The 13688-nt window shown below is 40.7% G+C and overlaps 1 long non-coding RNA gene across 1 annotated transcript in view; it reads right to left on the reverse strand.

The window, feature by feature from the left end:
• Positions 1 to 9904, reverse strand: part of LOC104855323 — a 28786-nt gene extending 18882 nt beyond the window's left edge. Inside the window, exon 1 of the long non-coding RNA XR_778372.2 lies at positions 9310 to 9904. This is a non-coding gene — a long non-coding RNA (uncharacterized LOC104855323). The remainder of the gene's footprint in view (positions 1 to 9309) is intronic.
• Positions 9905 to 13688: the final 3784 nt, after the last annotated feature.

Below are 13688 nucleotides of genomic sequence, written 5' to 3' on the forward strand. Positions count from 1 at the left end.
AAGAACAAAAAGGGAAAAGAAAAAAATGTGAGAGAATGAAAAGATGAAAATAAAGTGTTTGTAGATGGGGAGGGGAGGAGGGGGTGAAGGGAGGGCAGAGGTAAGGGGAAAAAATGAGAATCAAGACTTGCCATGTAAAGGTACATGATCCCAACAATGAATGTAACTGTACTGTATCCCTAAATGTACCAATAAACTCAATAAAAAAAAAAAACAAAAACAAAAAAAAACACATGGTACTAGCAAGAAACAGACCCGAAAATCAGTGGAATAGATTAGAAGATGCACAAACAACAGAAGACATACTCAGGTACCTCATCTTTGACAAAGGAGCCAACCGTACTCATTGGAGGAAAGACAGCTTCTTGAATAAATGGTATTGGAAAAACTGGCTTTCAACTTGCCAAAGATTAAAACTAGACTCCTATCTTTCACCATGCACTAACCTAATATCAAAGTGGATTAAAGATCTAAATATTAAAACAGAAACACTAAACTTGCTGCAAGATAAGTTAGGAAGAACTATTGAATATATTGGCATAGAAAAAGAATTTATGAACAAATCCTCGTAGCATGGGAACTAGCACAAAGAATCAGCAGTTGGGATCTCATCTTTTAAAAAAACTTCTGTGCTGCAAGAGAAATCACCAGCAGAGCAAAGAAACAACCTACAATTTGGAAAAAAACATTTTACCAGCTGTTCCTTAGACAAAGGTCTACTACTTAGAATATACAAAGAACTCAAGAAAAATCAGATCCCCAAATATAAAGACCTGATTCAAAAGTGGGTATCTGAAATGAATAGACATTTCTCAGACAAAGAAGTAAAAACAGCAAACATCTGAAAAAATGTTCAACATCCCTGGTCATCTGAGAAATGCAGATGAAAACAACACTGAGATTTCACCTCACCCCAGAAAGAATGGCTGCTATCAAGAAATCAACCAGTAACAAATGCTGGTGGGGGTGTGGGGAGAAAGGAACCCTTCTCCATTGTTGGTGGGAGTGCAGACTGGTGCAATCATTGTGGAAATCAATACAGAGATACTTCAAACATCTAGAATTAGAAGTCCCATTCTACCCAGCTATTGCCCTGCTGGGTATCTTCCCAAAAGAATTAAAAGAATCACACCACAGCAATATATGCTCACCCATGTTTATAGTGACACAGTTTGTAATAGGTAAAATTTGGAAACAGCCGAATTGCCCATCAAATGGAGACTGGATAAAGGAGATGTGGTTTTTTATAAAATGGAGTACTACTAGCCATAAGGAAGGAGAAACTAGAAACATTTATAGCTAAATGGATGTACCTTGAGGCCACACTCTTAAGTGAAATTAATAGGACACGTGTGTAAATACCAAATTCTTTTGCTGCTGTGAAAAACTAAAAGTGTAAATAAGGATCAAAATATATGATTGATTTTGTGTAACAGGAAAAAAAGGTCTAAAGGAGTAGGGGAAGTGGAAGGAGTAGGGGAAAGGTAAAAAGGGCAAAGAAAAAATACGAGAAAAGCAAAAAATGGAAGTCTTTGTAAATAGGTAGGGGTGCAGAGGGGGAAGGGAGGCTAGGTGAATGGAAAAAAAAAAAAAAAAGAAGAAGAACCAAAATAGGTCATGTAAAGGCACAAGATCCCAGTGATGAATGTAACTGTGTTGTATACCTAAATTGTACCAATAATCTCAAAAATGAAACTGAAAAAATCTAAAAATTAATCCAAATTAATAAACTGTGAGATGATACAAAAACCCTACAGGTATAGTTAACTATAAAAACAATCTGACCAAATATAAATAGAATATGAAATCATGATTCTCCCAAGACTGATATATTTAAAAATTTCCAAGATGTTATAGAGCTTTAATTTGTACCTTTGAGCATTTTTTTCCAAATAGAAATCACTTTATTGTACTTTAGCCTATCAGTGTAAGGGATGCTTACTATTAAAAATGTAAGCACAGCTAAATTCCCTAGTAAAAAACTGCTAAAACTTGATGTCTCTTCACATCATTTTCTATATAGCACATAAATGTAAATAACAACTATAAATACATGAAAATACAGTTTTAATGAAAATTCATTTAGTTAGCATTATTTATTGAGCAATTATTATGGTCACACAACATGATACAATGGTGAGCAAGAAGAGATGGTCTTTCCCTTCTGGCATCTACTAGCCACTGGCGGAGACAGTAATTAAATAGCCATGAAGCAATATTAGATTGCAAGTGTGACAAGTGCTGCGAAGGGGAAGCACACAGTATGAGCTATTATCTTCAGGTAAGAGACATGCACGGTGTGGGGTGATTTCCCTGAGGAAGCTATGACACTGAGTTCAGATTTTAAAGAAGCACCAGAAGACAGGTGGTACCTCAAACAGGATGAGAATGCAGGAACAGAGAGGTCCAGAGCAGTCGAGCTTTGCAGGTTGAGGGAGCTGCTTAATATATGGCTTTATTGCTGGATGAGGTAGTGCATTCGAGAAAATTTAGGAAAGATAACATCTGGAGATCGGCCCGTCACTGTGATGGGGGTCCAGGCTTCACGGGCCCTGCAGACCCTGCAGGGGTCTCGGTGTAAAATAGCAGAGGCTGAGGATGCAGGTAGTGGGCTCTGCCTCAGGGCTGACCTGGCTTCTGTGTGGAGAACCAATGGAGAAGGGTGGAGGAGACGCGGCAGAGGCTGTCACTGCAGAGAGGAGCGAGCGAGGATGGCAGCGAGCATGACGACAGGGACGGAGGAACCGGAGGGAGACGGACAGGAGGGCGCACTGGGTGTGTGAAGGAGTCAGAGAGAGGAGACAGGGGAAATTCACTTTGCACAATGTTTCTGTGGTTGCCCTTAAAAGTTTTAGTCCATGCGTCTATAAGGCTGTTTCTTTATAATTTGTGGGACCTATTTGTATATTGTGGCATTATTAATTTTTTCTATTAGGTATTTCGCATGTTTTGTTTTTGTCTGTTCCTTGTATTAATGGTTTGCTTTATGGCATTTTCAATAATCAAGCATTTATTTTGCATAATTATACTTGTCAATCAGTTCCTTTTTTTCTTCTGAATTTTGTGTCTCTTATTCTGTTGCTTTTATGATAACATTTAGTTGATTTTTAAAAATTCACTTGGACTCAATTTTGTTGTTATAAGATAGAGACTGGGTTCATATTTTCTAGAGGGGTAAAAATTAGTTTCATACATTTATTTATTTATTTACTCACTAAATAAATTCTCATGTACAAACACAAGGCAGATATTTACAATGTTATTCTAGTATCGATTATTTTGTCTTTTCCTACTTCTTGACTTTAGTTAAATGTGCATAAATATATCCATCATCTCTGTTGAAAATATTTAGGCAGATAATTCTGAGAAGTTTATACACAGTCTATTTTTCCTCTCCAAAAGGTTTGTTATTCGTTCCAGGCAGGAGAATGTGTAGGAAGATGATTTTTCTTCCTGTGGAATAAATTCCTCAATGGAGAATTTCAAATCAACCTCTCTTTACAAGTGATGGCCTGCCTTTTCTAGTGAGAGGTTTGCCGTGGGCAGGGAATGGTGTCCATGGTTGTCTGTCTAGATTTCTCCAAACACATTCTATAATGATTTGGACATCATCCAGCATAGTTCCTCTGCTGGTACATGTTCAAGGCCCAGCTAAGTGTCACTCATCCCTACCCTTGTGTGTTTATCTGCTCACTGATCTTTTTCTTATGTAGGCTCCGTTAGACAAAGGATGCAGGCTCTGGCCATAAGCCCTAAGGACTGACTCTAAAGTTCATCGTCTATGTTTTTGAAACACATTCTCTTTTTCTTCCCTCTTACCTAGGAAAAGAAGGGATTTATCATTAGATATTACATTTGATAATGCAAACAGAGGCATGCACAAGAAAAGATCAAATACTCCAAATATATTTATCTGTTTGATAGATCTACCATTCTTTGTTCAAATGCTTTGTTCAAAACTGTTCTTTCAGTGTCTGAGCTAAGCTTATCTTTGGTAGCCATGACTTGATTTAAATTAGAGAGGCATAATGAATTCCACAGGAGAGTTTGGCAGGGACAAAACTGGGTTTCTTCCACCTCTTTATCTGCTCTTTATTTGTCCTCAGTCTTCACAGATTTGCTTGCCTGTGAAACTCTGTCACTGAAACTTGTGTCTTTATTTTCTACTACGGCCTGGGCTTTGCAGTTGTGGCGGCTTGTCCCTTGCTATTTAATTGGTAATTAATACTTTGCTGTCATACATATATGTCCAGCCCCTCTCCTGCCTGGTACTATGACACACTGCATTCAGTATTCTACAGGAATCACATGGGTCTGCCTTCACTAGCTTGACTTCTACCAGGAAACTAGGACAATAAGGGCCTTGGGAAAAGTGAATGTGAGAAATGCACACTGCTTTCTAGGGACATTAGTAAAGAATGAAAACAACACTGTCCCCTATGCTTGTGTCTGCTACCCTATTTTCACCAGTCACCGGGGATGGGGTGCTTTGGAATATAAAAGCTCTCTCTGTAAACAAGTAGTTGTCACCCACTGTCTTCATTCTTTCTTTCCACGAAATACTCAGCTATTCAACCATAAGAAAGTCCTTCTTTAGCTTAGTAATAATAATAATAATAATAGTAATAATAATGCATTTGAAAAGAAAAACTCGGGAAACCCAATGGCAAGAAAATGCTAGTGACTCCATGCATTAACTAACCCTAAGTAGATAATTCTGCCTCACTTTGTTTACGCAGAACTGGTCTTTGAGGAAAGGACTTCTGGTGTTTTACAGACCCAGTGATGACGTGAGTAATTGTGAAAAGACTTCAGATGGACTTCAGATAGGACTTTGGGACTCCCAGGGAAGAAGAACAACCAAGACATGATATGAAGTGTTATTATTTTAAAGGGAGAAAATATGGAGGGCTAGAAATGATCTCTACTCAAGTTGTTAGAAAATGTCAGGTGCCTAGTTTCTAGCTTTCCCTACAGAGGCTTTGTTATCCTTATCACTGCAATTGTTTCACGTTCTTGTTGAAACCCCTTTCCTTGCCTGGGTCTTTGTAGATATTGTTCTCTGCCTTCCAATGTCTTCTCCTACCATTTTGTACTGAGAGGAGCATTCTATTCTCTTCTTTCACAGTAATAAGAGTCTGGGTTTGATATATGGTTGGCAACCAAGAAACTATATTTCCCATGTTCCCTTAAAACCGTATTTCTGAATATAGATTAGATTCTACCAGTAGACATTCTCACAAGAGTCAAGAGGAGGGGTGGAGGGACTTCTGGGTCCTGACTGTGTTGGGTGGCCAGCAAGAGTACGGGTGTCCTGCTTGGGCTTCCAGTCTACTCCAGCTATCTCTTGGTCCAGAAGCCTTGGTGGTTGTGACTGCATCTTGGTCTGGTCTCTGATCTCTCAACACTGCTTCTTGTGTCTCTTCTCTTGCTGCTGCTGCTGCTGCAGGAGAGCCCTCAGCATAAATTGCTGTGGCTCTGGCCTCTGGTTCAGAGTTGTTCGCAGAGTCATTTTAGGAGACTCATTCTTTCCAGTGGTTTTGTAAATTCCTCATCCTCTGCTTTAGATCCATTTTGTTTTAAATGCCTGTGGTTAAGTTCTGGTTCCAGCAGTAACACTATGGTAAATAACATCAGTATTGGGGAGCCCTATAGTATTCGAAGGCAGAGATGTACAGTAGGCAGTTGAAGGAAATTCTACTCCCCAGGCATCACTCGAGGCCCTTTCTGTGTACTCTTCACCAGATCACCCCAAGCACACTCAGGAGTGGCAACATCAACATTTGATGGCTCTCCTCTCGGGGGTGGGGATGTAGCTCATGGCAGAGTACTTGATTAGCACGAATGAGACCCAGGGCTCTCTCCTGATTGGGGTTCCCCTCTATAAACTGGAGGGTAGGGAGTTTGAAGTGCTTACAGCCAGGAAGGGAAACCCATTCTTGCTTTAAACCTTCTCTATCACCTCAGCTAGGAGGAAAAAGTAGTTAGAATATTAAAAATGAAGGCTGCCTACCAAAATTTCCCCGAAGAATTTTCCTTGTAAGGACTGCTGGTTGTTGAAGACTGAATTCTCTTTTAAGAAGAGATAAACACAAGCCCAGTGCACATATTGTGATCATTTCAAAGGATCCCACAGGTAGAAATGGAAATGAGAGAAGTATGATTTCAGCCTCACGCTTCCTTCTGTGTTTTTCCTCCACTCTGAGGATGGGAGTGGTTCAAAGGCCTGAAGCCTGCGCCCTCGGGAGAAGCCTGAGCTCCTCTCTTGTAGCCTCCCAGTCTCTCCCACACTGCCAGGCCATGCCTGCCCAAGGTGTAGCTGCCTGTTTTTCCCAAGCTAACTACTTTTACTCTCATGCTATGTTTAAGATTAGCCTTGCTTCAAATCAGACTGGTGAGACACATAATCTGGATTTGGGGAGAACTAGAGAAAGCCTTTTATGCTGTCACGTTTCTAGGAAATTATAGCCATCCAGGTCTAGACAAATGCACCCTCCATGGGTCTAGCCTAGCTTATTTTTTTTCAGCTTTAATTGAGTTTATTGGTACATTTTAGGGATACAGTACAGTTACATTCATTGTTGGGATCTTGTACCTCTACATGACAAGTCTTGATTCTCATTTTTTCCCCTTACCTCTGCCCTCCCTTCACCCCCTCCTCCCCTCCCCATCTACAAACACTTTATTTTCATCTTTTCATTCTCTCACATCTTTTTCTTTTCCCTTTTTACTCTTCCCCTACCCATCCCACCTTCCCTACACCTTTAGCTCCTTTCTTCCCATTTCTAAATGTTAGTAATCTTATTAGGATCTTATGCATTGTTGCAGATTATTCACACCAGGGAAACCATTCGGTATTTACACATGTGTGACTTATTTATTTCATTTAGGACTATATCTTCAATATGTATCCATTTTCCTATGAATGAATCTATTTTCTCATTGTTTATGGCTGAGTAATATTCCATTTTATAGAAAAACCACATCTTCTTTATCCAGTTTCCAACAGATGGGCAAATGGGCTGTTTCCAAGATTTAGCTATTACAAACTGTGCCGCTATAAACATGGGTGCACATACTTCTCTGTGATATGATTCTTTTAGTTCTCTTGGAAAACTTTTAGAGTTCATGCTACTGGGAATGGGGGCAGGAAGTGAAAAAGAAAATTGAACATGTTTTGCCAATTTTGTGTAGAAGACCCTTGAAGGCAGAACTCACTTCTCCCAGTATAACCATCCACACACCAGGGGCCTGAGTGAATCTGTCTGCTGTCTAGGCTGATCTCTTTAAACCTGGCAGGCAGAATTAATCCCTTTGTCTTGAAAAGCCCACAAGCTTTGTTGACACAACAGAACTCTACTGTAGCACTTACCACAGGCTTTTGTAATGAGCTGTTTACTTGCCTGTTTTCCTCACTACCTATTGACCTCTAGAAGGAGGTGACTCCAATTTACTCATCTCTTAATCCTTCACAGCTAAATAAATATTTGGTAAATCATATTGAATTCTCACCCCCAATTCAATACACTGTACCAGGTCCGTAGGTAACATACAGAATTCCTGGATTTTAAGGTTCCCTTTATTATAAAATGTACTTTTGATTTACTATTTAGACGGGTGAGCACATTCGGTGTATTTGTGCACACATTAACTCAAGTCAGCTGTGGGTGCAGGGTTTCTGGAGCCCAGCTCTGGTTTGAGCTCCAGTTCTATCACTGCCAAGTGTTCTGGCCTTGGGCAAGTGCCTGGACTTCTCTTTGACTCGGTTTGCTAGAAAATGGAGCTGATCACAGTGTCTAGCTTGTAGGGTTGTCATGAAGATTAAATGAGTTAACAAGGGGTAGAGCACTGAGAAAGTTTCTGGTCCACCATAAATGCTTTTTAATCTTATTACCATCCTGCTACCAGACACATTAAAATGTAAAATGAAAATGTCTACCCTAAATTTATATAAAGCTTAATATTCTCAAAGCAAATTTATGCAACTCTTAGTTCGGAACAATTTCAACACTAGGCGTGTCGAGCATTGGCTCTGCTTTCTCTGGATACAAGAGATTCTTGCCTCATTCCCAGGGACCTTGCATACTTTGCTTGTAGTATCAGGTCTCCCCTCTTTTCATCAGTCTTATTTTCACCTGAAATGCTGGCCCAACATCTTGTATCCTTTAACTGGCAGGGAATCTAACAACAGTGACTTATCTACTAATACGTAAATGAACAAATGAATCACCAACAGAACCCACACACAACACCTGGACTCAACAAATAGATCCTATATAAGCAGATAGTTGGATCCATAGTCAACAGATTAGCAAGCGAGCCCTTGCCTCACCTCCCTGTTCCAGCTCTGACAGAGGAGGGCACATGGCTGGGGGACAGACCCAAACAGGAACCAGGTTGCACATATGTTTTGTGCCTGGTTCCCCCATTATGGGCAGCTGCCCCTTCACTTCTCTTGTCCACGCTGGAATGTGGACAATTTTCTTCATGCTCTTTCTCATTATTAATCCAATTATACTTCTGGCACTCTGCCTGCCATCTCTCTGCCCTAAAATACATTTACCTACATGAGCCTTGGCTGCATAGGACAACTTCCTTATCTTTTACTTATTCATACTTTTCAACTTACCACTTATACTTGGAGTGTTCTGCTGTGTGCCTCATTATTGACATGACAAGTCCTTTAGGCACTAGAATCGGCCACTGTGTATTTAATATTGTAAATGCTTTTGGATAAGCCCTTGAATCTGAATTAGGTGACTTATTATAGGAGAAATAAATAATATACATGATACAGTCAGTACAATGATTCACTCTTATTTATTAAAAACCTATGGAGCCTGCATGACAGGTGCCAGGTGCTGGTAATCTCACTGGGAAGATGCAATCAAGAGGCACTAAAATGCACCATTACTTGCAATATTGTTTGATCTAGTGTGTTAATCAGCTTTCCATTAGAAATTCCCAGGATAATCAAATTATCACAAGAAAGGGCTTATTTGGCTCACAGCTTTGGAGGATTCAGTCTATGACTGGTTGGCCCTGCTGCCCTAGGCCTGTGGCCACGCATTATGGTGGGAGTTTGAGGCCAAACAACATTGATCTGCTTGTGACTGAGAAGAACCGGTGAGTGAGAAGAGGAGACCAGGAAGGTGTCTCTTTGAAGCAAATGTCTCTAATGACTGACAACCTTTCACCAGAACTCACAGTTTAGATGTTTCACTACCTCCCTATACCAAATTTCTGGGCACCAAGCTTTTAGAAGGAAGACCTTTAAGGGATATTTAAGTTCCAAACTACAGCACTCACCATTGCAGGCATTTGGCGAAAATTTATTCACTGGGGAGGAGGATGTAGCGTGGTCACAACCAGTCTTCATGAATATAGTGAAACTTGACGGATCTCACAGTACTGGAAGAGTCGGTCTGGTGTTTCGGACGGCGTATACACTCAAGCAGAGGAGCGAAGCAGAAATACTGGAGTGAGCAGGCCATGTGGGGTGTGAGAGCTGTTTGATGAGCATGGAGAGGGATGCTGGGAATTTTAGGTCAATGCATTTGATGTAGACATAAACAGGTCTCTGAGGGGGAAGGGATGTGACTGAATCAGTTAGAAGGAGTCAAATGAAGTTCTGCAAATAGGGTTGAAGAACAGGAGGCACATTCTTGGGGAATGGGCTAGGGGTTCTGCTTAGAAGAAATTGAGATAGCACCGTGGGAATGGAGAGAAAGCACAGGCTTCATACATTCAGAAGGAAAATCAGAACCTGCAGCTCGTTCTTCTTGCATTTGGTTACAGTCCCAGCATACTTTTGTGCCTGTGAGCATCCTATGTTGCTTTTACTCCACTCTTCTCGATGCATCCTGGCCCCCACATTACCTGTCTTTTTTGGGGGGTGGCAGTTGAGACATGGTTTCGTTATGTAGTTCAGGCTGGCCTTGAACTCCCAGTGATCCTCCTGCCTCAGCCGCTTGAGTGCTGGGATTACAGGTGTGCACCACCACGCCCAGCTCATTAACTGTTTATAAACTGTCCAAATAGAGCAGAGCCAGGCCACAGTACGAGGGGTAGGAAGCAAGCATTCAGTCATGGAAGACAGATTTCTGTTCTATGGTTGTGTGGTGGTGGCGATGGTGATGGACACTAATACAACAGAGAAGACCCCATGACGCCTGCCAGCTGGCCTGTGACTTTGGTAAGTTGTCGTTGCAGCTGCAGTTAGGTCTAATGAATGAATCACAGATGTCTGATGTCCTTTCCCTCTCAGCTGCATCTTCTCCCCACTTCTAACAAGAAAATAAGAATTGTGGCCAGATGGAGCATGGGTGCCAATCAACCATCAAGTCCCTTGTTCCCAAATTCCCTTTCCGCACACTGACTATACGTCTTCGTGACACTGATTCTCCATAGCACAGCTCACAAAGCTCCTCTGGTGAGGACTCCGGGCCTTCACAGCCACACTCAGGAATGTGGGTAACATCATCCCTTGTATTTTTTCCCTTGCTCTGAACTTTGAAGGTGCTTTCAGCTTGCTATAGTGGTTGGCACTAGTGTAGGCACCTAGTGTTCTCTGCTGTGGTTTCGTGGTAAGCAGTTTTCTCTCCCTGGCTGGGCTCAGCTGGCTTTGAGAGCCTGCCATGTCTTGCACTTTCCTTTCCTTTCTGCCTGGCAGAGGTGATTGCTAAGCAATAGATGAAAGAATGAGTGAACAAATAACTCCCCTGAAAGCACTGGTGACAATGAAAAGCTCAAAGAACCAAACCTTTTCGATTGTGATTTTTAAAGCATTAAAAACAAGTATATTCACAAGTAGCAAATAAGGTTATTTGTAACATGAGCTTAAATGTAGTTTAAGTATCGAGCAATTATATAGGCCTTAGGTTGTAATAAATGAGGATGGCAAAGTTGGCATTCTGTCCTGGTCAAATGACTTGACCAGACTTTAAGAATTGTCTTTTCAGATTCTTTTACTTTTACATAGAGGTTTGGAGAAAAGAGGAAACGTTCCAAATCCCCTATCTGGGGGTGGCATCTCAAATAAAATGGAAAGTAAGCTATTCCTGAGTCTGCCCTCAGGCTACTGTGCTTAGATCTTCCTCCACCAGGGACCCTCAGGAGATCTCTCTGTGCTGCCACAGCCCTAAATGCCAAAACAACTCTTGCTCCAAACTCTTTTGGCCAACAGCTTTTCCAAAGGCTTTGACAGTTGAAGCAGAGAGAAGGAAGTGCCAGCAGCTGAAGAAAACCCAGAAATGGAAAGGAAAGGGCCAGGAAGTGTGGGATAAGAGCTCCTTGGGGAACACAATGTGGGGGTGGGGCAGGCCTGAGGACTGGGGCTGCAGGGACTCAGGGCTGTACCTGGAGGTATGGAGAGATCATTTCTCCTGCTGGAGCAAAGCAGAGATGTTTCCAGTGGACCAGATAGTCAGGATATCTGCATACAAATTCAGAGATATTTTCTGAAATGTATTTGAACTGGGACATAACACAAAGTAGGGAATTTTCTGTCCTAAGAGTAGAGAGTCAGAGCAATAATCTTCAAAGAGAGAAGAAAGAAGTGACTTCATAGGGCGAAGTAAGGGCTAAAGTGAATCCTCAGAGCTGGAGCATAAAATATCAGCTTCCACCAGCTTTTTCATCAGGGCCTCTGTCCCTGTGTTCCTTGTATTTTACTTAAACTAATTTCAGTGACTCTTTTGTTCCTTGCAACCAGATAGTCCTTGGTTAATATCTCAAATCATCAACTGTGATTCTTCACTTTACTTCTCCCACCAAACCAAACACCTAATCCAAGAAAATAAAAACAAATAACCAACCAGCAAGTCTCCCCCTCCCGTCCCCCTCCCCATCCTTCCTTTTTTCCCTACTGGGGATTGAACTCAGGACTTTGAGCTTAGGAGATAAGTGCTGTGCCACTGTACTTAAATCCCAGCCCAGTATGTTGTCTCTCACATTTTTCAAAAAGCCTTGGATTATTCTCTGCTCTTGGGGAGACAATATGGGTTTTTCTAAGTTACAATGACGAAATGCAGATTCTACTTGGATAACGAGGAAATTATGTCTACATTGTACTGAATGATAACTATAGCACGCAGGAGTAAGATGTTTAGGAAAGCCATAGTGTGACATCTTCTTAGAGTCCCTTTGTAGTCAGCTGGAGGATCCTGATTTGATTTAGGTGTGATTTGGTTTGTAACTGGATTAAACTTTGCACTCCATTAAAAACCAATCAGTTTATTTGTCCTGAAGGAATTTTGCTTTTATGAACAAGACTTCATTTCAGAGTTCCCATTTTTTTTTTTTTTTTTTATGGAAGAGTTATTTAGCCTACAGCTTTGCTGGGTTTGCATTATTGCGATCTCCATATCTTAATTCAAATAAGGACATGACTAAATTATAGAATCCCTGTTAGCTATAACTTTGTTCTTTGGAGTGGAGATGAATTTCTCAAAGTCCTTTTCATCATTAATGTTGAGAATTTGATCACTGGAGAAGCTGAGAATTACTATGCAGAGAAGAAGAGTCTGGGTTTAAGAAGGGGTTGGGATATGTTTTAAAAGCAGATGTAAAATAATCATGATGTAGAATAGGGAGGAATCTCAGTGACTAAACTGAGACCCGAGAGTGCGTGTGACTGATTCTGTGAGTTCAAAGCTTATGTCCTATCTGTTTGGTTCTTATTGTAGCCCGGCACACATGGACTGGTTTCATAAATAAGCTTTTTAAGTAAGATTGCCTTTTAATATGTGGATAATAGTTAAAATTTTTTTCATGTGACTCTACCAGTAGGCACGCATTTTGGGAAATCTGATCTCATAGTTTTGCAATAGTAATAATAAAAACGATAGAAATAACGTTGAAAAACAACTAAAAGTATGAATACCAGTGCTTACTGAGCACTTCCTTTATGCTGGGCACTGTGCCAAGCATCTTTATGGTCACTGTCTTTTTCAATTTTTAGAGCAAACTTGTGAGGCAGCATCTATTGTTATCTCCTTTGTATCACTGCTGAAATTAGATTGAGTTACTTGCCTGGGGACACACGGTTTATATTTGGTACAGTGAGGTTCAAATCCAGGCAGTTAGTTCTGCTGGGTAATGTGTACTTGATGTCTGATTCAACAGAAGAGTGTTATTTTGGCAAAGTCAGACTGAACTTATTAGCGATATGGGAACTATTTAGCAGATAGGAAGTTTAGAGCAATTGGAAATATCTGTTAGTGACAGATGTGGAACACAAAAGTTTTTTTAGACTGTTTGCTTCATTGGTCAAACTCAATTTTAGAAAGGTGCTGATTCACTGACACAGTTGTTTTATGTTATGGCCAGATGCTTGTTCAATTCTTGAAAATGTTTCTTCTTGATTCCCTCTGATGGGAAATTAACAAGTGATTTTTTAGAAAGACGAAAACAACCAAACAACAAAAAAAACAAAAACAAAAACAAAAACCCCAAAACAAAAAAACCAAAACCAAATGAAACCATGAAAGAGCAAGGTCAAATACAGATAATGATCTTGTCCATAAGGAGCTGCAGTCTCCACCCATCACTAGAATTATCTTCCAGGGACTGGCAGTCACACTGTTGGTTGATATAAAATTCTGTCATCCAACTGTTGCCAAACGATCCTTTGACATTTGCATAGCCAGGAAGTGATGAAAAAAGACAGCTGTAATATTTCCCTGCAT

This window comes from Fukomys damarensis, unplaced genomic scaffold (genome assembly GCF_012274545.1).
Source record: "Fukomys damarensis isolate Sample0158 unplaced genomic scaffold, DMR_v1.0_HiC HiC_scaffold_9, whole genome shotgun sequence".
NCBI lineage: Eukaryota > Metazoa > Chordata > Mammalia > Rodentia > Bathyergidae > Fukomys > Fukomys damarensis.